This window comes from Triturus cristatus, chromosome 8 (genome assembly GCF_964204655.1).
Source record: "Triturus cristatus chromosome 8, aTriCri1.1, whole genome shotgun sequence".
NCBI classification, from domain to species: Eukaryota; Metazoa; Chordata; class Amphibia; order Caudata; family Salamandridae; genus Triturus; species Triturus cristatus.
In genome coordinates this window covers 668353225-668379835 of record NC_140591.1, presented here as the reverse complement: position 1 = coordinate 668379835, position 26611 = coordinate 668353225, and the positions used below count along the sequence as shown (strand labels likewise).

The 26611-nt window shown below is 44.0% G+C and overlaps 1 long non-coding RNA gene across 10 annotated transcripts in view; it reads left to right on the top strand.

Annotated features, from left to right (window-relative positions):
* Positions 1–24789, top strand: part of LOC146802528 (uncharacterized) — a 153586-nt gene extending 128797 nt beyond the window's left edge. For 5 of the 10 annotated variants that reach the window (XR_014967769.1, XR_014967766.1, XR_014967767.1 and 2 more), the window contains 2 exons: positions 13331–13387; positions 23760–24789. This is a non-coding gene — a long non-coding RNA (uncharacterized LOC146802528). Of the gene's footprint in view, positions 1–11482; positions 11610–11700; positions 11961–13330; positions 13388–23759 lie in introns of those variants that run through there. The other 5 variants (XR_014967768.1, XR_014967761.1, XR_014967760.1 and 2 more) reach the window with 3 other exon arrangements.
* The last annotated feature ends 1822 nt before the right edge of the window (positions 24790–26611 follow it).

Genomic DNA, 26611 nt, shown 5'->3' with positions numbered 1-26611 from the left:
GGAGTCCTTGGGCATCACCAAAATTAAAGTGCCTCTGTACGGTGCAAAAATAATGAAGGGACAGAAAACGTTTGGAGCCTTCCGGGTTGCATCGCAATCGGCCCCTCAGTTTACTTTCTGAACACCACATTACAATGATGGCAGTCATAAACTAAACCTTCCGGTCATTACTGTTGGCTTCCGACGAGCTCAAGGAGCCTGTCAGCCATTGGGAACCAGCTCGTAATCCCAAAGGGTGGGGCTTACGGCCCTTGGGATTATGATGCACAGTTTCCGACATGGTTTCCATGACGGCCAGTCCGACATGGAAACCATGTCGGAAAGTGTATTTGAGGGCCCCCAGCAGGGCCCCCTTGTGTGTGCGATCTCCGGTTGGGGGCTGAGGGGGCACCTTGAGGTGCGTGCCATGGGGTGCAGCGATCAACAGCAACTCCCATTCCCTATGGGAGCATGTATTATGGCCGTTTTACAGCCGTAATGCATGCTCCCATATGGATATGTAGGAATGTGACCGAACTGTGTTCAATCGCATGCTAATTAGTCGATCGGGACCGAGGCTGTGTTGGGCAGACTTAAGTACTCCCCACATTGTAATTATACCTTCTTTATCTTCAAACAGGTGTTCACGAGTACAAGGATTTCCATCTTAGCTAAATATCACAGTTTAAAGATTTCAAAATATAAGTTCAAACTATGGTGTTAAAAGGGAATCATTGTATAAGTAATTACTCGAGAAATGTTCCTGAAACGTCATATAGGACACATTCGGAAAAATAGATACAGAAGTGAGTTGGACAGAATCCAAGCTTAGTAGTCAGAACATTGGAAGGGTCAAAATATGTTAAGCCTTGGCTGACCATGGACACCGTTAATATTCTGTAGGGAATGGGAACAAGTTAAAAAAGTATTAAGTACGAGGTGTCTTTTTCTGTGGAACTGGGACTGACGTTTTTGAATCCTCAATCAGCAGTGAACAGCACTGTGGTGTTAATATTTTTTTAAATGACAGCAATATGTGCTAATAGTGTTTTGGAGTGTTAGTTTTCTTGCTGTCATTTACAAGTGCTGTTGTCAGGCACATGAGACTGTTTTCTGCATTTTGAAGCATTTTTCCATGGATTTAAACCACAAGTTTTGGTGCATGAATTTGTTTCTTGTCAAACTGAATATATTGAACAGTTTGCAATAAGGATCTTAGGGGCATATTCACAACAGAATGGCAGAGCACGGTGTTACGTCGCAATCCAACATTCTGAAAATCCTGGGTTCCAACTTATTTACAATAATACGGTGCACCCCTGTATTTCTCCAAGCGCTGGTTCAAGGTTTAGCTGCCCAGGCATGGGCGGTACAGGTAAGAGCAGTGGGGTGGGGTGGGGTGGAAGTCGCCGAGTGGGCGATGTGACGAGTGCAAGGTAAGTGGTTTTATTGATTTATTTTTCATAGCCCTTCATATTTCGACTACCCCCTCGCCTTGCCCCACCACTCTTACCTGTACCGGCCGCACCTGGTTGCAGGGAATGATTGTTCATGTGCAAGAATGTGTTCCTTACTGCACATTAACAATCACTAATGGTGATTTGTAACTTTTATGTGTGCGGCAGAATGCAGCACATATAGAAGTTGCAACTCGTCATTATTTAATGATTGTTTATGTGCAGGAAAGGACACCTCCCTGCACATGAACAATCACTATTTGGGATTTGCTCTTTCTATGTGTGCTGCAGAATGCAGCACACATAGAAAACAGCAAAAACAAGGCAAAATTAATCATTTCTCCTTGGTGCGCCAGTTTAAGACCAGGTTTTCCCAGGTCTTATTTTTGTTGTTGCTGCCCCTTATTTACACCAGCCTTGTAAATAGGGGGCAGTGTCAGAAAGCAATGGATGTTGCGGCAAAACACCCACTGCAACACCCATTGCCTGTCCCTTTCATGCTAAGTCCTGTGTTAATAGGGGCATTATATACAAGGTGGCGATAAGCCACGTTAATTGGCTTAGCGTGGCATTGTAAATAAGGCAAAGGGGTTATTGCAACCAAAACATCAAAAAAAGTGACATTCTGGTGGTAATAACCGCTTGTAAATATTCCCCTTTGTTTCATTCCTGGATGGATGGTTAACTACACAGATAGAGCACACTCTCCTTAATGTCGGTCAAGCTTCTCTTTTCTTATTTTTAGGGGCCATTGAAAGTAGTGAATATTGGATTCCTGGGGTCACATTTGAAATTCATTTGGCCTGCATGTACTTTGGTTTAGTGACTTCTTCGCCTCTATTTGTTTTAACATTTTACTATCAACTATAATTTTGCAAAAAGTCAAATACTTCCAGACATACTCATGAACCACACATTCCAAGATGGCAGCTTGCAAACATCCATCTTCAGTACCCCAGTCAGAAATGTGTATTTGGACATTTACTTCTCTTTGTTTCTCTGCACATAAAAAATGTTCCACCTTCGTTTCTTCTTCTTTCCATCCCTGGAAACTAATTTTTCTTCTAGACTTTCCCGGAGTAAAAGATGAGGGCTGGAATTATTTGAAAATCCTGGGGAATACTGAGAATTTTATGGATTTGTGGGAATGCATTCCCTCCTACCCATTAGCTTAGAATATACTTCTTCAGAAATTCATTTCAATGAAATTTGTCAGCATTTATCTGTCGAAGTTATAGTCTAATTCAAATTCAAGTTCAAATTCAGCTTTATTCGATTGTAAAATAATGCAATCATAAAAGCAATTTATACACATTGTAAACATAATAAAAAATTTTACAATTGAGTGTCGACTATTCAAATTAATTCATATAAAATTATGGCAGTAGCTATGATCAAAATATCGCACTTAATATCATCAAATGGAAATTGACAACATTTAATTGACTCTAAAAACGATAAACTTCGAAATTCCTCAGAACATTATGCTCTTCCTATAATTGACCTCTTTTTTTAAAAAACATGGCAATTTTCCTAATCATATTAGCATTATCCATGGTTTGTAATGCGATATACGCTGGTTGCCATTTTCTTATCCCCATAGATTTCACCATTGTGAGAATCCAGATATTCCTAATAAGAGTATAAAATCCACAAAAGAAAAGAAAATGGATAGTGGATTGACTTGAGCAATTATCACAAGGACAGGGTATCATAGTTCGGCTCCAGTTATTCATAGCGGGAAAACTGATAAGTCTGTGGACTATTAATAGGAATCTATCATATCTTTCTGGTACTATTCCTAGATATGGTTGAATTTAAAAAACACTTAAAATCATTTGATTTTCCAGTACCATGGGCTTTAGTATTTCGGTCGTCAGCCGTGACATTTCCAACATTGCAAGACCTTCCTTTTTTAAATCTTTCCTACATACCACTTTCATGGAATCGGGATCGGTAAAATACTTCAAATGGCCCATGTTTTGTAAAAATTTACAAACATAGTTGACCCAGGGTATCATTCAGGTTTTCCATCTTTAAAATATCCTTTAAAATATCCCTGTTTAACTTTGTCTATTCTTTTGTCCATACTCGGTGCCATAAAAGAACCGGCTCCAATTTATTAAGATCAGACAAGTAAGTTAAACTCAGTTTGGCATGGCACACATAGGAAGATGTTGTTCTAGGTACTGACAATATATATCTCAGAAAATTATTCTCCACAGACTGTAATGACTGTTTATTTGCAATGACCCACACCCCTGAACCATAGGTTGCAGTTGGAATACTTTTTGCCTGGTAGCTCTGTAAAAGCTCTACCGGGGTCTTCTCCCTAACTTTTTTGAAAACAGGCCAAGTCTGATAAAACTTGGGGGCATATTATCAAGGATGGCATTAAAAATTATCGCCGGTTTAGCGGCAGAAAACTGCCGCTAAAGCGGCGATAATGGGCTTGATAATATGCCCTTGTATATTCCCATAGAAGCCCATGTTCTGGTGTGAACATGGGCTTCTATGGGAACTCTCCAGGGCATATTATCAAGCCCATTATCGCTGCTTTAGCGGCAGTTTTCTGCCGCTAAACCGGTGATAATTGTAACGCCATTCTTGATAATATGCCCCTTAATTTTTTAGATCTAACTGCCTGAGCCTGTAAGTCATCTTGGTGGAATGATATTCCAAGATATGAAAAAAGTTTTGTTGCCTCAATTTTGTGATCAGCTATGAACATCTCCCGACGTTTTTTACTGCCCCTACCATATTTCGTGAAATATGTCTTAGAAGTATTCACCATAAGTCCTAGATCGTTCATATACTCATTAAAACCATTTAAAACCTTTTGTAGACCTACTTGAGTTTGTGACAGTAAAACCGCATCATCAGCGTACAAAAGGGCGGGAATAGAACGACCATTTATCTTGGGGTAGCCAACCTGTTTCTTAACCAGTGGTTCCTCTAAATCATTTATATACAAATTAAAAAGGAATGGGGCAAGGATACATCCTTGCCTGACTCCCCTACATATTGGAATTGGAGTTGTGCACCCACCCTTAATGTCAAAACAAACTCTTGTCTGTGTATTACAATACAAGCGTCTTAAGAAATAAATAATTTGTTGTTCAACGCCTATCTTTTCTAAAACCTCCCAGAGTTTGGCATGTTTTACAGAGTCAAAAGCGGTGGTAAGCTCTACAAAAGCTAAAAACAAACTTCCCTTTTTTACACGTACATACTTTCCCACCAATAGGGCTAAATTTAGGCTCTGTTCAATAGTGCCCACTCATTCACAGAAGCCATATTGAAGGTCGGAAAGGACATTATTATCTAGTGCCCAGTCCTTAAGTCTTGCTAAAATTACGCGCCCCACAATTTTAGTCATTGAGTCTAATAACAAAATAGGCCTGTAGCATCTAGGATCCCGGCGATTTCCCTTTTTAAAAATGGGGCAATGATTGACTCTACCCAGGTTAACGGAAAAGGTGCTAAACAACTTGTGTTCACTACTTGTGTTACAATTGTCCCCCATACAATTAAATTTGATTTAAACAAATCCCATGGGACGCCATCGGGTCCTGGAGCCTTCCCACCTCGAGTAACCGAAATCGCCCTTGTCACTTCCTCAAGGGTAAATTGGAAGTCAATATTTTCTATATTGTTAATTAGTGGTGGTCCACCTAAATTGTTATCATTGTAACCTACCCCCTTGAAGATCTCTGTGAAATGCTGGACCCATTGTTCCTCTGTGATGGCAATCTCGATGGCGGGACCCCCATCTTGCTTCAAGTATGGAGCTTTAACTGCCTTCCAAAGGGCACTACTGTCCCTGCTCGAGGCAGCCAGATGAAGGGACTCCCAAGCTTCCTTTTTCAAGCTAGCTTTCCTCTCTTTAATGGCTAGATTGTAAATTTTCCTAGCCTCCCTTATGGGGTCCTGATTTCTGGGATTAGTATGAAGTGCTTTTTTTAGATTCAGGTGTGCTTTGGTACAATTCGAATCAAACTACCCTGTTGATTTTACTTTTCTATTTTTTTGTATAAAGAAGGCCTCCCTCACAGCACTAGAGATTAATACAAAGGACTCAAGTATACTACCAGGGGTAGCTAACTCATTAAGACATGTGTCAAAAGCAGATTTACACTTATTTACCACGTAATTTATGACGCATTCAGGATCAATCATAGACCATTTCAAAGCAAAACCGTTAGTTCTACCAAGTGGAATTGACTCTAAAAGCTGGGGGCAATTTTTACCTTTACTTGAGCTACTCGTCCACCTTTTAATTGTAATACACAGTGGGAAGTGATCGCTCAAAGATATATCACCAATATGGAACGATCTGATTCTTGGAGCATGGTTATTTGACACAAGTATAAAATCTATTGTTGAGAATAAGCTCCACCAGTTAAAAGTGTAGCCCATTAGTGCTGGCTTAGGGCACATTTCATTCACAAAACCTAAATCCAGCGTTCATAACATCTCATTATACAGCTCCCCCAATTTGGTATGACAAAAATGTGTACAACTAAACCCTTCGTTAACATCGTGGCCACACATAATAATATCAGCATTTAAACATAAAATGCAATTAAAATCCCCTCCTAGAAGTATCATCGTGTCTTGAGCACATTTATGCCATAATGATTGTACATTACTTACTAACTTTTTCATCACAGATTCTACATCAGGCAGGGGAATATTATTATAAAAATTGATCAAGATGACAGATTGCTTACTATCAATTTTGATGTTAACTAACTGATAGTAGATATCATCTAAATGAAGTTCTATCTCGTTAAAATTCATAGTATTCGATATATATGTACAAAGGCCACCTTTGAGCCTACCTCCTTTACTTTCAGTTGCCTTGGTGTGCAGTGTTTTAAACCCATTAAAATGTAGCGGGTTTCTAGCCCACGTCTCCTGCAAACAAAGAATATTTTGATTTTGTATATATTCGCATCAGATGGAATTGGTCAACTTTGGGCGTAAACCTGCTACGTTCCAGGACACCAATTTACAAAGAACTTCCTCCGTATTATTAGTCAAGCTAATATTGGACGATTTAGATGGAATAAGGTTAGTGGCAGGCTCCAATGACTGTGAGCGGGAAACTTCCTGAGTGTTAATTATCTGGCTGGGAAAAGGGCATCATTATCACTTTATGGTCGGTATCACTCTCCAATGGTTGGGAACTTTCCTGAATTGATGGTACATCATTTATAATCAGGTGTTCTCTATTAGTGGTGAGAACGTCCCGAAAAACTATGATTAATACAAACGCAATAAATGTTAAGTCATTTTCGGGAGTTGTCAGAAAATCTGGGTGGGATATGGTTGATTCTCGATCGATAAGTCAATCGATATCTTCCATCGAGTCGAATACTTCGTAGCAATTGCTAGTTGGCACCGAATAAAGATGACGTCTATTCTCTGGAAATAAATTCCACTGCCAATGGTGCTGACCACCACTCTGTGGATGATAGAAAAACCCCAAAGGAAGAATATTAATGCCATTTACATTAATCTGCCCACTTCCTGCTCTGTCCAAAATGAGCTGAACAAGATCCGGAGACCCAAAAGATAAAATTACACAATCACCTGATAACCGTTTAGTGGGCTTACCAATCCATGATACCCTACGTACCATTTTAAATTCAGTAAAAAGAACATTATTTGGCCCCGTTCTCGTACTCAGTAGATAACAAGCTTTGTTACGGATTGTTGACCAATGTTCAAATTCATTTAAAGACAATTGTGGGACATTTGCTACGACCACAGTATAAGGGGTCGCTTCTGGCAGAAGATTTAAAATCAAATTAGAGGATATGCCACTAGCCCTCCTCTGGTTAAGAGCCGGACTACATGGCTCACCTAAGTTCCTCTCCAGATCCTCCACCCTCACAATTGGAGCGGCTCTTTTTGGAGACATTGACTGTGTCAATGACTTATTCTGACTTTGGTCAGTCTGATTATGTTCATGGACCAATAGTCTAACATTTACGTGGGAGGACCTGGGTTTCGTTAGATCATGGTTAATATCCGGGTGGGGTTTGACATTGATGCCCTTTCCTATATCATCTCCTCTCCTTGGGAACATCGAACCAGCGCCCCTGCTCTTACCTGTGTCCATATTGGGTAACTGAGTAAAATCACGAGGCTGTTCTAATACATTTAGCCTTGCTTCAATTTGACATAGCTTCTGCAACAAAGGAACAAGAAGGTTAGATACCAATTGTTCTAGTCGGTTACATAAAACATCCTTGCTTGACCATACAGGGGAACTATTTTCATTAGTGGCCAGTGACAATGGTGGTGAACGGGCATTATCGTTCACCTCCGGAGAACTAGGTTGGCAGACTGTGTTACAAATCGCTCGATGTTTTTGTTTCTGGGACATGCTTTTTTTCTTCCTTGAGATAGGGTCATGTCCTTTTTTTGAGCCTTTATTTATGCTTGCTTGCTGCCCTCTAGTGCTAACACCAAGAATACGTGACCCCGACAACTGCTCAGTCAATGTACTCAATTCCGATAGATGGGCACGAACAAGAAAGGCATCTAGGGTCCCCTCCACCCCAGTGCCCACCACTGACTTGAGTCTACTCATGATTACAAATAATTAACAGTTGGCCTCAAAAAGTCGTTATCAAACAGGGCTTAAATGTAGTCCGCACGTTGGATAACCATACAACTTACTACCAGTACATAGGTGATCGAATTGGGGCCCAGCCCAGCCTCTTTCAGGCTTGGACGGGTGCAGACGGGCTCGCCCTTGGCCCAGGCACACCCGTGTGCGTCCTGCGCTGCGGAAGCCCTCGCGATGTTTTAAGCGCCTCCTGGCGTGTCTGGTGACGGGTGGGATGTGCGCTCTCAAGGCTCCTGGGAAGTGAAGTCCGCCTCTGCTCCACTCGTGGCGGTGTTTCTGATGACAGCAGGGCAGGGCAACAAACAGCAACCAACGACCAGCGGTATTACCAAAAATGACATTTTTAAGAACGAACTCCAAGTTATATTCAGAAAAGTCTGCAAATCTTCATCATTTGAATGTGGATTTTAGAACGTCTAACTAAAAATAGATGTTTCACACATGTAACTGTATCATACTTGTGATTTGACTGCTACTATTTTGTCCTTTATTTCATTGACTCCATGCCTGTTCCTCTTCTCTTATCCCTTTTTTGTGGTATACCTCCTTTTTTTCGGATTGCCTTACCTAAGATCTAAAGGTGTGTATACACCATCAACAAATGTCAAATTGCTCCTTTTATATTTTGTATAGATTTTTCTAAATGTTTGTATTCATTGAAGTTGAATGCAGTTTTTATTGCACATACTATATACCGGGTGTGGTAAAAACTCAAAAGTCATTATTCCCATATGTGCCGTACCAGGAGTTAAAGCATATATCAGGAGTTATTTGGCAACTCATAGTAAGGGCATTAGGTGTATAGGGGATATTTCAAGATGTAATTCTCTAATCATTTTGGCAGTGTAGGTGCTTCGTGTTTTCCAAATTGTTTCTAACAATTATCTCACATATTTAAATGTCACATTGTTATATTTTATTTCAGAATTAGCTATTATGAATTTATAATTCCAGTCGCCTAGTGGAATAATTTTGAAGGGCTTGTTTTCCCTTAAGGTACAGTGCAACAGCTCAAGGTATGATATAGGAAGAAGAGGGGAAGCGGACATACAAATCAGGTTCCCTGGTTCCCTGGTTCAAATTTAAGGCGCCGAGTAACAACGATTTTGCTATTGGTTGGTGTTACTTCTTTTTTAAGTACTCCTGGTTTACTACTGAATTCCAAGAAAGGAATTTAAATCAGGAACTCCGAATAATTCCGAAGAGAGCCAATAGTACTGCAAGAGTAAGTCCAGCAACATCTTTGTGAATCAGGTTCAAAGTATTCTGATGTCAGTCCATTAGCGTTAACAGAGGCTCTGGAGCTTTAGTGGTGAAATCCTCACCAAAATTAAATCCAAGCAATATCAATTCGAGGCATTTCCAAGATAATTCATTAAATGCTTTCTGGACTTGGATTATGATAAAAAATGTCAGCAAATCTGTAGAGGCAAAATGATTTGGTACACTACCAGAAAGCCTTGTATTATGACTGCACAGTTTCTGGTTTAAAAACCCGGAATGAGACATGTTCATTCATTTACCAATGCAATTTTGAGGTTCATTTTCAAATATCTAAGCGTTAAATTAATAGAAACAGACTAGATAGGTCGAGAAGGTCTCTATTTTCTTTGGAAAGTACAGCAGCAGTTCCTCCACTATGGTGGCGGAGCATCGCCCCCAGCCAGCAGCGTAAAAATGTTTTTATAAATAAATAAACTCTGATGTTTCTAGGCTGTCTTGAGGGCGGGGCTAGGGAGATGAGACGGAGAAGGAGTGGGGGGTACTGCTATCAGTGCTCATGATGGTTTGGCCGGCAGTCTCAGTCTGAGGCTCTCTCCAAAACAGCTGTTGGCTGGGTTGGAGACAGTGAAGAACAGGCTCCCAGTCTCCCTCCGAGAGCAAATTCTAGGCACTCAGGCCTAAACTGAAGCTGCTGTCACGGGAGAGGAGCTTCAGGATTTGCCACAGGGGAGGCTGGGAGCCTATGGCTGCAGTGGAGTCACGAGAGGAGGAGAAGACAGGGTATGCGGCGGGCTGCAGGTCAGTTTTTTCTTTTTTCTTTTTGCCCCTTTTGTTGTTGTCGTGCATTCTTAAACCTTGCCTTGCACCTCGCCTCCGATACTGGCTGCTGCTGGGAAAGTAATGCAGTAGATGCTCATGTAGCAAATGCTGAAATTCACCTAAATCAGAAAAATATTCTTATAATCCTTCTGATTTGGAAAGGGATATGCAACATTTTATATAGAAGATGAATATGATTTAAGATTTAAATACTCACTTATTCTCACTGGAGCTTAACAAAGGTTGGACTATCTAGGAATAGGGAGCATGATAATTACATAATAGTATTGAAGAATCTGTAATATTGTTACTTCTCTAGTGGTGGCATTGCTTGCTCTATCTCCGAGTATTGAAATATTGGATTTGGACATTTTGGCATATACTTAATTAGTTTGAATTCTTCCACTCCATTGCTTCCACAGATGAGATTTTTTTCTGTTTCATTATTGTTAGGTTTAGCACTGTGTAAGTAATTTTATTTCTTTGATTTGTTTCTCTAGATTACTTATTATGATTCTACGTTCCGTGTTCTCAGAAGGGTCTACTCCAAAACACATATGGCTAATGGTGGCCTTCATTGCATGCCACAGAATGTTTTGATCCTGAACACCATCTGAATTTTCAGTAATCACATCCTGAATGTTGTTTACCGGTTTTTGGTTGTGAAGTAAATCTTTAACACTCACACATTTTATTTCGAGGAATTTCTGGGAACTTCCAAAACTAATTTATTGCAGGAATGATCAAAACTCTATTTGGGGTCTATTTCAGATTCTTCTACAAATTAGAGTGATTTTGTGTTGCAAATTGATGACTGATTTGAGAATAAGATTGATTTGGAAATTAAAAAAAATAAATTCATGGTTTGTAGCTAGCAAAACTTGCTAAGGGCCCCTCAAATGTAAATGTTTGCACAGTGACAGTAGATATTTGTGATTGTTAGAAGATACAGAGTGCTGTGATCGTATTTGTCAAGGATTGCATCAAGTGCCAAGCTGAAACGTCCTCCTATTTTAAGTTTTTGTTTATATTTGGGAAACGACCTTTACATTGTGGTCATTACACCGTCTTGCCATTACAACGCGGTCGTTACAACAACAGCGACTTGCAGTAGATGGCGCGCTAACATAAGGAATAGTATACTTTACTATTACAACACCTTCCCTACTGTTGCATAGGCTGGAGTTGGAATAGTAAATGATACTTTTCTAATGTTAGCGCGCCATCTACTGCAAGTCGATGTAATGACTTGCATAGTAATGGCATTGCATGGTAACAATGTGGTCGTCGTAACGACGGGGTTGTAATGTCACGTGATGTAATGACTCGAGTAGTAACGAGTAATATTCATATCTTTAAGTGATCATCCCAGAAATTCCGGAAGTCCAGGGTTAATCAATACTTGTTGAATAACAATATCTCTTCTGAAACATCTTTGAAAAGAGCTGTAAATCATCTACCTCATCCGTGCATTTGTTGAGGACAATCAGTAGAGGTATTTGTGTACTTCATGATTATGATATTTCCAATGTATCTTTTTGTCAATTACAATAATGACTCGAATTTTTTTACATACAGGTAAATGGACAATGTGCACAACGCAGTCTGCTTCAGTTTTAAACCTTCATTGCTCACACTTCTTGTGACATAATTCTGTCTACCCTCAAGTTGCTACAATACTGTAAAACATTCAGAATTTTACAAGGTGCTTTATTCTCTTGGTGTCCGTTGAAAGGAGAATCAATTTCCCAATAATTACTATCTGAAAACACCATAGTTACAGAATATTTTCTCTAACTAACACCAAACATTAATAGGAAAAGAAAGAAAGAAAGAAAGAAGGAAAGAAGGAAGGAAGGAAGAAAGGAAGAAAGGAAGAAAGGAAGAAAGGAAGAAAGGAAGAAAGAAAAAGAATCTTCCTAAACCTTTCTGAAAAAAGATATTAACAAAGTTTAATCTGTACATTGAAAAATAACATACATAGCCTATTAAAGCACAATGGATGTTGGTACATTTCTTAGACAATCAGCAGGAAATACGTACAACATTGTGAATATTTGATCACTTAAAAGTAACACTTTGTACATTAGATGGGTCACATGTTATTTTTATAAACTTTGTACATGTCCTCAGTGTGTATATAGTCATACAAAAAAAACCTCAGGTTGGCTAATACTCAAAATATAATCAGTAAGGATTCCTGCTCCTAGAATGTCAATCTTCCTAGTGCAAGGTATATTGAAATTGCTGCAAATGAAGACATTGCACTTATTAATCTTGTGAACTACATATCTGTAGCTGTTTGTCAAAATATATTCTAAATAAACCCCACCTATTTATGAAATTACAGTAAATCACTGTATATTAGTGGGTAATAGTGAATATTTCATGCATATACAAACTATGACGTTGAAAGTCATTCCACCTTCCTTGATGTAAAATCTTCTGAAACTACTCATCGTTGACATATGAAACAAAAGTACTTTTCAACCAGCATTCTTCCCCTCCCTCCATGGGATTGAGAGTACACATATTGACAGTCAAACAAGACAGGCTTGTTGGGTTGTGCACAGATACTTATATGTCTAAATATAATATGTATTTTAATTTGTATCTATGTTTATGGTAAGATTATGAGTTATTGTTGGTTATATCAGGCGCCCATTTTCTTCTGTTTTCATTGGCCCAAAACACACAATGCACATATCTGAACGGCATAAAAATCCTTTCCCCTCAGATGAGGACTACTTTAATTATATGTAATAGCCTTCTACGAGCTCTCTTTATTTCAAAGTGCGTAGTATTGCCTAAATTGAGAACTACTGGCAACTTTGCTTCTAGAAACTCCAACCACAAGTTTTCTTCCTTTTCACTATTTTCTGGAAGGACAAAAATATCCTTCACTGATTTCCGCTTCAGGCTCAGTGATTTACTTTTATGTGTCCTCCAGGTTGCTTATTCTTGCTTCTGCCTCAGTGACTCTCAGAGATTTCCCTTTTAGTCAACATTTCTGCTATGTCTGTGTGAATTAGATCCATATTAGTTTTTGCCAACTGACCTGTCAATGAGTCCAGCTCCATCATGACTTTGTCCAGATTAGTATGTGTCTCTGTTTTAAAAAAAATCTTATTTGACAAAGGAGGTAGCACAGAATCAACTTTCGTTCTTTCAAGGCTTTTTGATTTGGTGTCTTTCCTTTTGCCTTCAGCATTCTTGCTAAACAAGCCAACGTTTTCCCCAGACAAATTCAACACAATTCAGCAAAGTAAGTGGTCAGAGTTAGATTTTGAAAGGCTTTTTTCTTTAGTGATATTAGTCTATTGTAAAGTTTCTGAATGTGTATTCAAATGGCATTTGGTGACAATCTGACCTTTAGTATCATTCCATGCTTTGAGTCACGGGGGACATATTGCATGTCTGTGGCAACTTACTTCTCCAAAATACATGCTTAAGTGAGAGCTCATTGGCAAATTCAGCTGATTTATCTTTCTGGCGTGAAATGGAATATCAATTTGAGCCTCCATGTAAGCAAAAATGAGTAGCACAATAGAAACATAGGGGCCAATTAGGATGGCAGTCGGAAAACCACCCCGACCGCCATGGAAGCGGAAAACAACCGCCCACCTGTACCGTGGGAAAAACCGGCAGCCAAATTAGGATCATCTGCCAAATAACACCGACCGCGGCGGAAGGGGGCCAAGAAAAACCACCGTAGCAGGCGGAGATGGCCAAAATCCGTCCACGGCGGTCGAATCCACAGCGGAAAAACACCAACCAATGAATGGGAGAGCCAGCAGAAGAGCTGCAGCATAGCCACCGCTGCGTACGATCCATGAAAAATATGGCAGATGAAGTAAGAATCCCGCAAGAAGGCCAAAAAGTGCACACAGCAAACTAGCCATGCCCCCAAACACACAAAACACACCCCACTGACATAACCACATGGCAAAAAGAAAAATACATTTCCCAGGACAACACACACACCACACCTGACAGCAATACCCCATTTGGACACACCCACATAGCTAAGTATAAAACCAGCCCCTCCCCTGACCACAATCCTTTGCAACACTCCAGAAGAGAAGGGCTTGAACCACAACAGTAAGGAGAGGCAAAACATTACACCACACACACACATCACCACCATCAGTACCACACCTGCACCACTAACCCCCTGCACATCACACACCATACACATCACAACCACACCCACCGCTCACACTCCTGCACCCATAACCACTTTGCACACCACACACCATGTCAACACATAAAATGCCAAAAATTCACAGAGAGTGAGTTGACAGTCATGGTAAATGAGATAGTCAGAGTGGAACCCCAACTGTTTGGTAGCCCGGTCCAACAGACACCATTAGCCACAAGGACATAAATGTGGGCAAGGATAGTCCAAAGGGTCAATGCAGTAGGGACCACCCCAAGATCCAAAAAGGAGATCGTAAAGCAGTGGCATGATGTAAAGAGGGTTGTCAAAGAGAGGAGAAGCAAGAACCGTGAGCTGGCTCAGAGGACTGGCGGTGGTCCTCCCATTCCACCAAAACCATTCACGCCATGGGAGGAGAAGGGCCTTACCATAATGCATCCAGAGAGTCTCATAGGAGTAGCCGGGGGGGGTGGAGGCTGGTAAGTACAAACAAATGACTACCACCACACTGATATGTACTGTCTTGCACAACTACAAAGCTTCACACCTAGGACAAATTCCATTCATCTGCACCACACACTCACAAAAACATGTCTCATAGATCCATCATTCACCCACTCCCATTCACCCCAAACATAGCTACCAACATTACCATGGGGGCATGTGTACAGGCAGACAGCACTACAACTCCCACCAGGCCCCCTTGTCCCACAGCATCAGCAAGATGGAGCCTTCCCCCACCCCACCCAGAAGCATGTGTCAGCCATTACACAACCCACATCAAACTCACAGGTAGGTAGCCATCCTCCCTAGGAGGGTGTTTGTGGGTGGGAGGCATGTACCACTACTCCCACCATGCCCCCTGCCCCACACCTCAGCAGGATGGAGCACTCCCCCACCAAGAAGCTGTTGCAAGCCATTGCAGTATACCAAACAAACTTACAGGTAGGTAGCCATCTTCCCTGGGAGGGTGTTTGTGGGTGGGAGGCCTGCACTACTACTCCCACCATGCCCCCTGTCCCACAGCCTAGCAAGATGGACACCTCACCCCACCCCGCACAAAAGCAGTTGGAAGCCATTGCAGCACACCTAACAAACTTACAGGTAGGTAGCCATCTTCCCTGGGAGGGTGTTTGTGAGTGGGAGGCCTGTACCACTACACCCACCATGCACCCTGGCCCACAGCCTAGCAAGATGGACACCTCCCCTCACCCCACCCAGATGCAGTTGGAAGCCATTGCAGTACACCTAACAAACTAACAAGTAGGTAGCCATCTTCCCTGTGAGGGTATTTGTGGGTGAGAGGCCTGTACCACTACTCCCACCATGTACCCTTGTCCCCAGTACATCAAGATGGAGCTCTCCATACCACCAAGATGCATGTGGCATATAATGGCCCACATCAAACAAACTAACAGGTAGGTTGACATATTATTCTGTCTTATGACACCACTGAGTAGGATGTAAGCCTCCACCACGCACACACAGATGTGTCACATCAGAAAGCCAAATGTGAGCATGTAACAGGTGAGTAGCCAGTACGTGCACCCACACATTTGTCACAAAAGAAATGGTGCCATATGACAACGCCATCCCTCTCATTGCACAAATATGCACACCGACCCCATTGCCACGCATAGTGTGCACACAGGTAAGCAAAGGAAACTGTCACAGCTACCACATTTTGACACACCAATGCACATGTAGTATAAAGTCTGGGTACAATCATGCACAGCACATATTGACATGTGTTGCGCCATGGGGCCAGAGCAACAAGGACCATTTTAAAAATAAGAAAGCATGTGTGGTGGTATAAATCAAGATATGCACATGTCAGGACAATGGTATGCAGGAGATGACAATGGCCAGTCCATGGCCAGATGTGACGTCTGCCAGGTCAGACAAATCAATAAAGAGTCCTCAATGAAAAACATGTTGTGCCAGTCCCTAGATGGCAACAGGTCCCTGTAATCATAAATTATGCACTGGTCACATGGTATGCATTGATACCTCACACCATGGACAAGCAATGGAATGGAATGGAATTACATTTATAAAGCGCGATGGCTACCCAGAGGCCTCCCAGCGCTGTGGACTAATACAGGGGAAGGACAGTGGAAGAAGATACAGAGCTAAAACAGCCAAGTTTTTAAGAGCTTGCAAAATGAAAGAAGATTGGGCTCTTTCCGCAATTGAAGTGGAAGAGCATTCCATCCAATGGCACCATTATATGAGAAGGATCGCCCGCCACATCTGACCCTCCTTACTCTGAGTTGAAGAGCAAGAAAAGAAGCAAATGACCAAAGGTCTCTCTTCGGTTGATTGGGTGTGATCAGAGATTGGAGAATGGGTGGGCCGTTCTTCCAAAAGGCTTTATGGACCAAACACATAGCCGTAAACTGGATCCTTTCCCTGATCGGCAACCAGTCCAAGCTCTTTAGTGCTTGCTTAGTGGACTGCCGGCGAGGAATCTGAAGAAGTCTACGGGCGGCACAGTTCTGAATGATTTTGAGCTTGTTGATGGTATACTGCGGAGCTCCCAGATATAATGCATTTCCATAATCCAGGCAAGAGAGGATCAAAGCTTGGACCATGATCCTTCTGGTGTGGAAAGGAAGAAGGGAAAGAACCTTTAGAGCCATTCTTAGTAGCCTAAAGCAGGATGCAGAAAGCTTTGCTGCCTGATGACTGAACGTGAGGGAGTGGTCAATCCAGATGCCAAGGCTCTTAATTTGATCTTTAGGGGCCGGGGCCGGGCCTAGGCAGTCTTGCCAAAGTGATGCCGGATTGAAGGCAGGGGAGTTGCCCAGGAGCATAAGCTCCGTCTTGTCCCCATTAAGTTTAAGGCATGAGAGTTCCATCCATTTGGCAACCTCCTCTAGGCAGCAGCCTAGGGTGCTAGATGACCCCTCGGGGTGGTTAAGTGCCACAACGAGCTGAGTATCATCTGCATAGGTGATGATTTTTATGCCAAATGGATGGACAATCTCTGCCAAGGGTCTCATATATATATTAAACAGAGTGGGGGCAGAGCCCTGGGGAACCCCACAGCTGAGAGGGAACTGGTTGGAGACTGCGTCTCCCTCAAAAACCCAAAAAGAGCGGTCACTGAGAAAGGACTGCAGCCACTCTATTACCATACCGGACACTCCAGAATTCTTGAGTCTGAGGAGCAGAGTAGTATGGTTAACAGTGTCGAAGACGGCGCTGAGATCAAGAAGGATAATAGCCGCAGTGCCCCCTTGATCTAGAATCCTTCTTGCTTCCTCTGTCACTGCAAGAAGAGCAGTCTCAGTACCAAGCTGGGGACGAAACCCAGTCTGGGAGGGGTGCAGTAAATTATTAGTTTCCAGAAAGGCTACAAGAGTATTGTTTACATGCCTCTCTAGAATCTTACTCACCCACGGCAGGAGGGAGATGGGGCGATAATTGTCCAGATTGGCCTGATCAAGATTAGGTTTTTTCAAAAGGGCTTTAACCATCGCACATTTCCACGCCAAATGTATTACACCTGAGGAGACAGAGGAATTCACCAGGTCAAGAATTATTGGGCGAATAGTATCTGCAACTAAGGTGAGGGCCTGGGGGGGAGCAGGGTCTATGGGAGAGCCCGATTTTATGTCTGCCATAATTAAGTCCAGCAGGGCAGGATCAAGGAGAGGAAATGGTGCTAGTAGGGTATGGGTTCCTACAATCGACTCAGTAGGGGTAGGCATGGAATTGGTGGACTGAGAGGACGGAAAAGCCTGATAGATAGTTTGGATTTTCTTTTGAAAGAACTCTGCCAGATTGTTGCAGTGAGCAAAAGCATCATCCGACATAGGAGGTTTCTGAGGCAGATTAATAAGGGTTCCAGCAATTTAAAAAATTTCTTTAGGAGAGTTTGCTGCTAACTCAATTTTCTGTTTGTAATAGGTAGCTTGGGTAATTTTAATTTCAGATTTGTAGCGTCTGATAGATTCCCTATATTCTATTTTAGTGAGATCTGAATAATCCAGTCTCCATCTCCTTTCAAGCCGTCTACAGCGTTGTTTAAATTCCCTCAGATGATGAGCAAACCACTGTGCATTTTTCGGCCTATTGGTAGTATGGGCGGGTTTCTTAGGAAGTACTATGTCTAAGGAACCTTGGATCCAAGAGTTAAATTTCTCATTAGCTTTCACCAGATTAAATTTTAACTCACGTGTCGGTTTATTAATTTTCAGGACCGAGTTCCACTGATCAATTGGGAGTTTTGAACAATTTCGCTCACGGACCGGTATTATACAAACAGGTCCGGGAATTTCCCAAGTAAACGGGATCAGGAAGTGATCAGTCCAGGGAAGAGGGTTGGGCAGTCCAATAGTGAGTTCGCTACAGTTACTAAAGACTGGGTCCAATAGGTGAGCTTTGGAATGAGTGGGTTTCGACACTTTCTCCATGAGCTGGAGTGCTGATAGATTCTCAATCAGTTCTATAGTCAATTTGTCAGAGGAGTTATCTAGGTGTACATTAAGGTCACCCAGTATAGTGAAGTTGGCTGGTCCCAAGGCTAGATCTGCAACTAATGTGGGTAGTGCATTGAGGAATTGTCTAGCGCTACCTGGGGTGCGATAAACTAGGAGGCCAGAGAAAGTGCTAGTCGAAGAGATCTCTAGGGAGAAGGCCAAGCTCTCACAGTCTAATAAGGGGGTCTGCAATGATACGACAGAAAAAAATATTTTTACAAATTATGGCTATACCCCCTCCTCTACCAATCTTATGATCAATCCGGTTTATAGAATAGTTGGGCAGAAGGGTTTGCACAAGAGTGGGGTCTGACTCATTATGTTATGTTATGTTATGTTAATTAAGTCTTCTATAGCGCACGGCTACTCCACAGAGTGTCCCGGCGCTTTCATTGCCACCTGTAGCAGAATAACACAACACAAAAACGTAAAACGGACCCAGCAGAGAGGAAGAATAAGCAAAACTAAAGGGCAAAAAGCCATGTTTTAAGGCCCTTTCTGAAAGTCAACAAATTAGAGGTGCTGCGTAATGCCAAAGGCAGGGTATTCCAACGCTGTGGCGCCAGCAGCTTAAAAGGGCGACCTCCAATACGAGCTCTTTTTACTCGAGGGACCACAGCAAGGAACAAAGATTCAGACCTCAAAGATCGGGCCGGATGGTAAAAAGCAAGCCTCCTTTGAAGATATTTTGCTCCCGAAGCGTAGAGAGCCTTATGAGCCAAGGTCAAGGCCTTAAAAACTATCCGTTTCCGGATAGGCAGCCAATGGAGTGACTGCAGAAGACCGGGGGCTCTGGCTCGCCTATGCTGACCAAAAATGGCCCGCGCGGCCGAATTCTGGACCACCTGCAACTGTTGCAGGAGATATTCCGGCAGGCCAAGATATAGGACGTTGGAGTAGTCCAACCTTGAACCAATTAAGGCCTGCACCGTCGTCTTCCTATGATCTTCTGAGAGCAAGGGAAGGAACTTGCGGAGCATCCTAAGGAGACCAAAACATGTTCCCGTAAGACCAAGGATCTGAGATCTTAACGTCAGACCATTGTCGATCTTGATCCCCAGATTCTTTGCTAGCTGGGACGAGCACGCTGGAGGAAACATGTTCACAGGCCACCATTCCTGCCAATCTGGATCAGAAGGACATCCGAAGAAGAGTATCTCAGATTTATCTGTGTTGCACTTGAGACTGTTAAGCTGGAACCATTTGAAAACAGCCCCGAGGCACTCACAGATACTCTCTCCATCAAAGTCTTCTCCTTTCCTGCACGTAAAGAGGAGCTGGGTATCGTCGGCATAAGATACGATCTGGGCCCCAAAAGACTCCGCCAATGCCGCCAAAGGGGTCATAAAGATGTTAAAAAGGGTCGGGCTCAACACAGAGCCCTGCGGAACTCCGACTCCCAAAGGCGGCATCACGGCAGAGCTAGGTGAGACCCAGACCGTTTGTCGACGGCCAGCCAAAAAAGATCTAAACCAGCTAAACACCGTCCCCCTCAGACCAATCTCATAGAGTCTAGCAAGGAGACCCTCATGAGGGACGGTGTCAAAGGCCGCCGACAGATCTAGCATTACAAGCATAGCTTTGCCCCCCGAATCCAGTACCTCTTTAATGGCTTCAGACACCTCCAATAGCGCCGTCCCGGTGCTTAAATTGGGGCGGAAGCCAGATTGAGTGGGGTGCAGAAAATTGTGAGATTCCAGAAATTTAGAAAGCGCAATGTGCACATGCTTCTCCAAGATCTTAGCCAGCGCAGGGAGAAGAGAGATAGGCCTGTAGTTGGCCAAAACCTCAGGGTCCATACCAGGCTTCTTGAGGAGGGGAATAACCATCGCCTGCTTCCAGGCCAGCGGGACCACCCCCCGACTCAAGGACAGATTCAAAAGTGGAGTCGCCAGCGGATTTACAACTTCAGCCATTTTCGCCAAAAATTTGGCCAGGCATGGGTCAAGAGGCGAGGTCCGATTTAAGATTGGCCATAAGCGTTAATGACGAAAAAGCTGAGATTGGCGGAAAATCTGCCAGGACAGGGCCTAAAGGGGCCAACGGAACCAAGCAGTCCTCGGGGCAAGGAGGAACTACAGTCGCCCTCAAGGGAAGAGAGTCCTGGATCAGTTTAATCTTGGCGGTAAAGAAATTGGCAAGGGCAGAGACCCACGACTCAGAACGAGCAGCCTGGGTCAAATTATGTCGTGGGGCCGTAAATTCCCTAATGATCGTAAAAATCTCCTTACAGGAGTTGGAGGCACCCTCTATCCTCCTTGCCAAATAGCCTTTTTTTCAAGGAGGATATCCCGATGGTATGCTTTGACCGCTGTCCTATAGGCAAGCCTGGCCGTGGGATCATACTGTGACCGCCAAGCCCTTTCAGCCACCTTGCACTGCCGTCGAGTGGCCGACAGTGCTTCAGTGAACCAAGGGGCCGAGACCCGCTTAGATATTGATCGGGGGGCCATCTCATGGGCAAGATCATTCTGCCTATCCGTTAACCACGCCTGCAGGGACTCTAAATCCCTCTCCAAGTCTCCCGTAAGAGGGCAGGGATGATCAAGAGAGGCCTGAGCCAACATTTAAGGAGTCACCCGATGATACGCCCTAAAGGCACGTCCCTGCTGCCTAGGAGCAGTGCTCGATGGTTTCTTTATGCCCAATATGTAAAATTTGGCTAGCCTATGATCTGACCATAGCCCCTGTAAAAGTGCCAGCACCTCTATGGGGGACGTGGAAAAGACTTGATCCAAGGTATGACCCTTGTCATGCGTTGGTCCAAAAAGATAGGGGGCAAGACCTAAAGGGGCCGTCACATCAAGCAATTTGATCGTGTCAGGATCCAATCCCTCATCCATGTGGAAATTAAAATCCCCAGCCAATATGCAGTGCTCAGCTCTCAGAACCAGCGCCGAAATTATCGACTGGAGCTCATCAGGGGGCCTATAAACTAAATGCCCTTTGAAACATTGATGAGGCGCCAGTGCTATAGAGAAAGTAAGAGATTCAGATCCTGTGACGGCATCTGTGGGAATAATGGAACATGCAACGAGTTTATTCACTACTAATGCAACACCCCCACCCCTCGTCTCCGATCTATCTTGCCTAAAGATATTATATTCAGGGGGGATTGCTGTAGCTATGTCGGGATTAGAAGAATCCCCTAACCATGTCTCTGTCAACATCAGACATAACGGTTTTTCAGTTGTCAAGAGATCATAGATATCCTGAGCATGTCTGCGCACTGATCTAGTGTTTAAAAGCAGACAGAGATGCTTCACATTTTCCACCTCCCTATTTGGTATGGTGCCCAAAGCATTGCTTGGGAACCAACCACAACCAGGACATCGTCTCTTACCCCTATATCGCCCGGGAAAGACTTTGCAACAAGCGCAGGACACCATTTGCAGAGACCGAAGCTCATACGACGTATAACATACCATAGTGGCGACAGGAGTTGAACAATACGCTGATACAGCCCCGTCCGCCACTCCGTTCGCCTCCGGGACGCTGACGGGCGCAGACGGGCTGGACTCTGGCGTGACTCCGGAGTCACTACGGCAAAACGCTGCGCGCAAAACGCCTCGCGTAGAAGGGTCGCTTTATATGCAGGCCAGCGTGTCCTTGTGATTATGGAGCCATGTCTCCGTTAAAAAAAGGACGTCGGTTTTATATCTTCCAATAACATTGCAAGTTCCGTGGAATGTTTAGAGAAGGATCTACTATTAAGTAAAAGCATCTTTAAAGTAGACAGAATATCAGAACATTCTGAAACTTTGGTAGGGAGTGAAAGAGCAAAGTCACAGTAAGGGCATTACACATCTCCATTCAGCGCATTTATGGAGTGCCGACAGGCTTCAATAGTGACTGTACGGAGCGCATGGAGAAAGTGAGGGCTATATGAGATGGGTCCGACCCGAGAGCAAACAGGGGTTGTGGCCCCTGGTCCCGACCGGGCGCGGATGGGTGCAGACGGGCTTGCCTTTGGCTGCGCGCGTCCGCTGCGCGTCTGACAGGGCATCCGGTTAAATGGTGGGGAGCGCGAGTGCTGGAGCTCTAACCTCCCTCAGCCCGGAAGATATCTTTCCTCCCTCCACACAATCGGGACAGCACCCGTGGTGGACCGGGGAGGGGCAACAAAATAGAAGGCAGCAATCAATATCCCACAATAAGTGCAAAATAGCAAATTAGTTCATGGAACACATAAACAAGAAACTAACAAGATTAAAACAGTTTTAATCTTGTTAGTTTCTGGTACCACTGCATCATATCAGGAGGCACAGTAGTACACATAGAAAACAATGTGATGATCAGTCAATTGTGTAGTGTACAAACAGTGAATGACACACTGGGTGGGTGGAAACCCTTAGTTTTTGTCCCTGTGTTAATAGTACTCCCCAGAGCACTATGCACCTTACACTCTTTTGCACACTCTATGATGATCCGAGAAGGAGATTTTTGAGACCAATACTAAAAAATATCTCTCCATGTATATACCTAGATATGAGTGTTTGCAACTAATGGAAAATTCTACTGTTTGTTCTGCAATGATGAGTTTTATTTAAGTAGCACTGGGTATTAGGAGACGATATGGAATGTAGTAATTGAATCGGGCAGGTAAATAACATGATTTTAGTCTATGGAAATTATAACGTTCTTAGCATAACTAGCGTTTTAAATTCCCAGGCGAAAACTTTCTCTTTTGGCTTCAAAGATAAATATGGTCTTCTCCTCAAAATGCACTTAGCACTTTATGTATAATGATAACCTAGCTTGTAATTGAACCTTACATACATTTTTATTATTTCTCACCGTGATAAAATCTTTATATCCCATTGTGATGATTTGTGATAAATGTTTTAATGGTTTTATATCTGATGTTTTTTAGAATGCTTTTATGGTTGTATACTAACTGAATAAAGCTTGTTTTGATTGATTGAATGACACACAGCTAACACAAAGCTTGTGGGGTGCACTACAATGACCATTTCCCATCTGATCCACAGGTGACCGAGAACACACTGCAGACGACAACACCAGCAACCTGCAGAGCCAGTCTCCCCCTGGTACATAGACTCTCGGATGTTGACTCCCAGGATTCTCTGGACGATGAGCCCGAAACTGGCCCATCTGGTGTGCCAGGGAGCAACAGGTCCCAGGACCCCATCGTCCCCCCACCACATCTGCTGCAATAACAACTTCACTGCAGACCCCTGCTGTTACGGCCTGTGCGTCCACCGCCACCACCACCACCACCAGTGTTGCCTGCAACACCCTTCCTGTCCCAGAGGATGACCACCCCACACCACCGACCGAGGAGGGCAGGGAGAGGATGTGTGTGCCCACAGTGATGAGGCAACAGGTCCGTGGCAGCAGGGTAGGTGGGAGGGGCAGGGTCACCCACAGAGACCAAGAGGCTGGGACCCAATCCCTGGAACACATCACTTGAGTCCTTGGCGCATATGAACAGGCCCAGGGACGAACAGGCTGGTTGGACGAACTGTTACACGAGCTCATCCTGCTGATGAGGTCCATCGACACCCGCATGGGACAAATTGTGGACCTCTTGGGCCAGCAAGTGGCTGTACTGAGGGACAGGCCTGCGCCACAACCAACACCTCCACCTCCCTCTGGTGGGCCGCAGGATGACAGTTCACCATCCTCCCCTGCGCCCATGGAGAGGGGTGTGTCCTCAGACCCCACTGGCCCTGCAGCAGAGCCCCCCCTGCCAAGCCACGAAGGGGCCGTCCTAAGAAGACCCTGGGAGTATCTGGAGGCTAAGCACCTGCAAAACGCCAGTCACGGAGCCTGCCCTGATTGCAACCCTCTTCACCACTGCATTGACTTTTTGGACTGTCCTTCCCCACACTGCCTTGTGAATGGCATATGTCTGTTGGACTGGGTCACCACATCAATGTGGTGACTACTCGATTATCTCGTTTACCATAACTGTCAACTCACTGCTCCACCACTACCTCAATGTAAATGTACACCCCCTCACATCTCACCATTGTAAATAAAAAATCCTTACACACATGTTGTTGTGTCTGTTCCATCTTTATTGCAGGATGTTCAGTCTTCAACATGATAACAATGTACCAGGAGTATGGACTGTATGTAGGCAAGGAGAAGTTGAAGGCACCTAGGAAAACACAACAGAACAACATTCACTGGTCTGGGTGTGGCATCACAGACATCACACAACACCTACCATCAAGATAAGCCAACATGCACACGTCACAATGGGCAACAAGTGTCAACATACACATGCTGTAGATGTTCCCAAATGACCTGTCCCAGGAAAATTGCAAACCACCGCTGAGTCTACAACTGGCTGCTGTTACAATTCTCACATACCCCTTCACGACAACAGCAATATCTTCAGACAATGGGTATGTTGTACATTGTCACCCACCTTCAAGTGAAGTAGCGGATGATGAGCTGTTCACGCTGGTCAACACCTTCCTACTCTCCACTGTCCTCATCACTGGGCACGTGCTGGTTTGCAGGGGGGGGCCTTGGGTCCTCATCATCACCCAGGAGCAGGGAAATCTCCTTGCAAATGGCTAGGTTGTGGAGCATGCTGCATGCCACTACAATCTGACACACCTTCCAGGGGAGTATGCCAGTGCACCTCCGGTCCTGTCCAGGCAGCAGAAACGTGACTTGAGCAGACCAAAAGTACGCTCCACCACATGACGTGTCCTCCCATGGGCCTCATTGTAGCGGACTTCAGCCGGGGTCCTGGGATTCCGCAGTGGGCTCAGCAACCAGGGATAATTGGGATATGCAGAGTCACCTAGGTATGACAAACACAAATAGACATTGCAATGTCGCTGAGGCAGAGGGCAGCAGGTCACACACCCTAGGCATACTCACCCACAATCCATGCACGCTCGAGAAGCAGATGATCCATCAGCTGGGTCACAATGCTGTTCTGCAGGATGTAGGAGTCATGGGCCGAGCCTGGGAATTTGGCACACACGTGGGAGATGATCATATCTGCCAGGCACACCACTTGCACATTTATGGAGTGGTAACTTTTGCGATTCCTGTAAATGTGCTCACTTGCCTGTGGTGGCACAAGCCCAACATGGGAGCAATCAATGGCACCAACAACATGGGGGATGTGTCCAAGGGGAGAGAAGTCTCTCTTCACAGCTGGCAATTCAGCACCCCCGGGGAAATGGATATATCTATCCTTGTATATCATCATGGCGGACAGACCATCACGCAGCACCAGTCTGAACATCGGTTGTGACATCCCACCAGTGCTGACCACTGTCTGCTGGAACGATCCAGTGGCAAAAACATGCAGGGCTGCTATCACCTTATAAGTTGGGGTGAAAGCTGTTGGATATGTCAGGCGAGGCTACAGGTGGGGCTCCAACATATCACAAAGGGTTTTCAGGGTGGCTCTATCCAGACAGCTTTTCTGGATGATCGCCACATCCTCCATGTCCTCCAGCTCTGTCAAGGGACAAAGCAGTTTTGGCCTCCTCCTAGTTGAGATGAAAGTGGACACATTTCGATGCAATACATCATGAGATGGGCACAGCATCTCACGTTCTGGATAAAACAACAACAACAATGACTGCCATCAAAATTGAGTTACAAACCAGCCCACATGTAGGGACACCTTCAGCTACACAAAGGGCACACCTTTTTAATTTACACAAAACAAGTACCTCAAACACCACCTTGGTCAATGTGAATGCACATAGGGATATGGCCACAATTACCATATGTGTAACACATCAACCACACTGTCTCATACCTAGCTGCTGTACCTGTCACACCTTCATGCGTCATTTCAACCTGGCACACATCCACAACACAATGACCACAGTCGGCGCAG